The sequence below is a fragment of the Alligator sinensis genome, unplaced genomic scaffold (genome assembly GCF_000455745.1).
Source record: "Alligator sinensis unplaced genomic scaffold, ASM45574v1 scaffold1076_1, whole genome shotgun sequence".
NCBI classification, from domain to species: Eukaryota; Metazoa; Chordata; order Crocodylia; family Alligatoridae; genus Alligator; species Alligator sinensis.
Genome location: NW_005842909.1, coordinates 107,068 through 111,878, shown reverse-complemented (window position 1 = coordinate 111,878; position 4,811 = coordinate 107,068). Strand labels below are relative to the sequence as shown.

General features: G+C 48.1%; 1 protein-coding gene across 5 annotated transcripts in view; it reads right to left on the bottom strand.

Moving 5' to 3' along the window:
- The window catches only part of TMTC3 (transmembrane and tetratricopeptide repeat containing 3), a 65,575-nt gene that overhangs the window by 60,594 nt on the left and 170 nt on the right, over positions 1–4,811 (bottom strand). Inside the window, exon 1 of one of the 5 annotated variants that reach the window (XM_025192285.1) lies at positions 4,750–4,786. The exons of the other annotated variants lie outside the window; for them this stretch is intronic. The gene's annotated coding sequence lies outside the window, so the exon portion shown is untranslated. Of the gene's footprint in view, positions 1–4,749; positions 4,787–4,811 lie in introns of those variants that run through there. 5 annotated transcript variants of the gene reach the window in all.

The following is a 4,811-nucleotide window of genomic DNA, read 5'->3' as shown; positions in this document are numbered from 1 at the left end:
CTAGCCTTGGATTTTGGCAAATAGGGTAGTTTTTACATTACTTTATAGCTGTAATGTACCTTTTCAGGTTCTGTATGAAGTCACTAATAGGCTGGTGACACAGCATTAATCTAAACATGATTGAGAAGTGTATTAAGAAAAGTTAATGATCCAATAAACACCACTTTGCAAAGAAATCTCTCTATACAAGTAATTTTTACAAATTCTTTTATGATGTCTTTCATGCCATAACAGTAACAGGGCACTGGAAAAGAAGGGTTTACCTTCTGGCTTTAGCACTGACCTTTTTCCACAGGTGAAAACCTGTAGCATTTATTTCACCTTCTTCAAAACTTTTGGGGAACATGATAAAAATACAGATCTCCATTAAAATTCCATCGAGACACTGATTGCAAAGTTTCAGACTGGAGCGATTCTCATGATAATGTTATACTCTTGAAAAATATTACACAAAATTAGCATCTCATCAATATTCAACGGCTCCAATACTTCCTAATCTTTTGATTTCTTTCAAAAGCTTTCAACTGAAAACATTAATAATAAACCAGCATCAATAACATTAAATGCTGCAAAAAGCTGAACTCCCTCATCCTCAGCAGTTTCTTGTAATGATTCCTACAGAGATGGACTTTTATTATTATTTTGATAATCTGTGGGCAGCTCAATTCCCCACTTTTGTTAAGTAACCATTGTTAGTAAAATAAGCTCATCACATAAGATATTATCACTGTTACAAGCAGATTGTATAGCTGAAGAATACCATTCCCTGCAGATGACTGTAAGTGGTGGGGACCTAAAGTAACTATGTTGAATCATGCATTACTGTACAATATGAACTGTAATTTCTATGTAAATCTTAGAAGCTTAGTGTGCTTCTAAGAACTAAAGCATTCTAGTTGCATAAGAATAAAGTATTCACTTGAAAAGCACTGAAAACAACCAACACCCTCCTGAACCCAGAGGAACAGATTTCCACCTTGAGCTTCCGCTGTACAAAAATGAAGTTTATTTTCTACTATGGGGAATTTTTACCATCTTCAATTTTCCCTAAGCCCGAGGAAAGGCGTATGTGCCTGAAAGCTTGCAGAAAAATACATAATTTTTTTGTGATTTCTTAACTGGTCTAATAAAAGGTATCATCTCTGAACCAAGAGTTCTAGAGTTTTGTATTTCTGAAAACAACCAACGTATGAATGAGCATTTATGTAGATACTAAACTAGAAATGTAGAACTACAGTACTGCTCCAAGTGGGTGCAGGGGCATACCCTGAACAAGTTTGGGCACAGCCATGCCTCATCTACCCTGAGGAAATTTACTGTAGTAACAAGTGGTTACCCTTAACTAACTGAAATAGCATACATTTTGTGACCACACACAAGAATGATTCAAGAGGAAAAGACAAGAGAGAAATGCATTGCTTTGGATTTTGTATTGATAAACAAGTTTGTTCCAATCACTGCAGGCTAAAGCGACAGAGCACCCACATGGAAGTACTGCACTAATACAGCCAGTACCTTGCCAGAGCTGACACACCCATCACTTCAAGTACCTGCCTTTGTTCAGGATCCCCTGTTCGTCTGAACTCCCCTACTTAATTACCCCTTAAGTCAGATCACCCTCCTTAGGTAAAAGCTGCAAGAAATAATGTCAATAGTCCACTATCTGAAGTCAGAACTCAAACTGTGAATAACAAACTGAATGTATTATTTGCTCTCCCTCCCTGCCCAGAATACCTCCAGATCTATCTTCTTCCAAGAATCACTATCACTCGCAGTTGCAACCTCAAACAACTTCAATGAGCAACCCATATTTGGATCTCTGTCTGAGAATAGCATGGAAGATGAGGTCATTTCTGGAGCATACAAAGAGGGGGGCACAGCAGCACAGCCTCTCTCCTTACCTACCTGCATCTGCTTGCAGGGGATAAGAAATCCTTTGACAAAGAACCAGCTGTCAAAGGAGACAACCAATATTCCACTGCTGAGCAATAGTTGTAGAGAAGGGTGTGAGAAGGTGACCACCTTCTCAGAAAGTGCAGGAAGTTGGGGGAGGAATCTGTCCCCAGCACATCTTTCTTTCTCTAGAGATGGTCCTGGTAGTCTGGAATTTGGCAGAAGGCAAGGCAGGGTGGCACTTTAAAGACTAGGGCTGTCCAATTTCTGGACAACTGGGAACAACAGACCTGACTCCTCCCTCCCCACTGCTACACACGGCACTCTCAGCTTCTTGCCATGCACACCACACAGTCAGCCCATCACTACAAAGCATGCAGCCCAGATCCCCCACCATCATGCATGCAGCACCCTTTCCTCCCCTTCCTCCATGCACAATGGGAAGACAGCCTAAGATGCAGCACAGACAGCCGAGAGTTCCCTCCCCTTTGCTATGTGCACAGCATGGGTACCATGACCTCCTTGTGCTGTGCTACCCTGCCCCAAGGACCAGGAGCAGGAAGTGGAAGCTGGAGGAGGGAGATAGAGCCCAGAGACCCTGGCTGGCACTGCAGGAGCAATAGGGTGGTAGTGAAGTAGCGAGCGCTGGCTGGACAGAAAGAAGCCTGCAACCTGCATGTTAACACCTCAGGCTGCCAGTTATACAGCTTCTTTACAGTGTAACAAAGTGCCACCCTGCCTTAACCTTCTTTCTTTATTTCCCTAGAAATGCTTCAGAAAAACCCTCATCATCATCTTCATATTTTACTCAACTAAAATGTTGCGCTAAGAAAAGTAACAGAAGAGTAAAGCTTCAGACACACAATGCAATTACTCCAGAATATTTACTTTGAATTTAATTCCATAATGAAGAGCAAACACCCATGAAGTTCTCTTATCTCCCTGTCTTATCCAGGTGCTATTACAGCACCAGACCCTCAAGTAGCAGAACAGCATTAGGCAAAAAGACTACCTCAGGATGATACTAACAGGTAGGGTCATCTGTGGGATAGACTGAACAGCTGAGAGAAACACAGCCTTTAAATCAGGGATGTAAATATAAATATTGCTTTAAAAGTTATCCATTTAACCTCCTCAAATTATATTGGTTAAACAGTGAACTCAAAGTGTAGTGACCTCTGGCAGGAAGCCATGGGTTGGGGGCAGCAGATGTAGCCAAACCACTAAGGGGTGCTGCTCAGCTGCAGAACCGCGACCCTCAAGGCTGGAGCTGCAGATTCCTCGCGTCCAAATCCTCATGCCACAGGGAGGAAAGGACAGAGGAAGGTGCTGGGCTCCCCGACAGGGAAGCCTTCCCATCACAGCAGCAAGACTCCTAGTTCCATGGAGGGTCTTCCCAGGCCCCTTACAGCAGCGGGGCCCAGGCAAGGTAACAGGTTCCCTGAGCTTGTCCCACCTTGGTCTGGACCTGGAAGTCTCTGTGCTGCTGGGTCAAGCCCTCCCCAGCTTGCCCTAGGGGAAGATGAGGTCCAGACCCAGTGGGGTGGCCTCTGCCAGGTGCACTATGTCCTTCCCCTTCTTGTCTGTGGCAATGGGGCTACCTGGGGCCTGGCCCAGCCCTGAGGCAGGGCTGGCATGGCAGCTGTAGCAGGCAGCGCCAGGTTAGAGAGGGGATTGAGGCTAGTTCCTTGAGCGGTGATCTTAGCCCCACAGCATTCATGAGCTCCAGCCTAGGAGGCTGCTGTTTCAGCCCTAACACTCCCCCTGGGATCCCTGCTGCTCCTCAAGAATGCCATAAGGCTGTGCTCACCATGCGAGGGGCCAGCAATGACCCCTTAGCAGCCCTTTCAGGTCCAGGCCACAGTGGCATAAGTGCGGCAGAAGGCACAGGACCCTGTCACCCTACCTGGACCTTATTGCTGGAGATGAGCGGGTGACAAACCCATCACAGGGCTGGGAAGGCCCCCGCCTGACCCATGTGGGGGGACCCAACACCTCCCTCCTTCCCTGTGGTGGTGGGATCCAGGTACAGGAGAGGTCCGCAGCCCCGGCTCTGTCCACAGCCCCAGCCCACGATGGTGAGAAGGAGCCGCAGCTCCACAGCTGGGCTGCACCCCCAAATGGCTCAGCCACGCCACTGTCCCCCATCCACAGCTCCCTGCCAGTGGCCTGGGGCCCACGCAGTGCTGCATGTATGGTGAAGACACAAGGGGCATAGGCCAAGGCTGCTCCTGCTGGAGGTTTCTAAACAGTAAACAGTATAAATAAAATTGTTGTTTAACCATTTACATACTTAAAACATTGCTACATTAGACACATTTTTTGCTCAGCATTTTTTTGCACCTCTGTGAAAACAGTGTACTGTGACTGCCCCCAAAACTACAGAGCTGAGCGTTTCCAACCCCATCTGGTAATGTCCACCTCCGCGTGGTTTTCAACTTCTCACTGGCAATTTGAAAAGCTTCTCAGACTCATAACCAAATTCGTTCTGCGGGGCACGGACACGAAGACGGGCTTTATACCCCTTTGTCTCCTGTGCTCTGCCCCGATGCCCTGACCATCCCAGGTGCACGGATAGACCCAGGGCCCTACAGGCACCGACGGTGGCCACCGGGCCCCAAGAGGCGCTCACAGGGAGAGGCAGCTTCGCACCTCTGCTATGAGGGCGGGGGCCGCTGTGCCTGGCATCTCATCGATCTGGCAGGCGACGCCAAGCGCCAGGGGCTACAGAGAAAGCCACGAGGGTCCCCGGCGCAGCGCGCCTTCCTGGCCCCCGGCACCCAGCAGCTCCTGGCCTCACGCGGGAGACCTCGTGCCCTTTTCTTTTTGACAGCTCGTTGCTCCGGCTCTGCTCACCCTGCGCCTCGCCGCGGCCCCGGGCAGCTCCGCCTGGGCATCGCACTCTTGTCGAAGGTGCC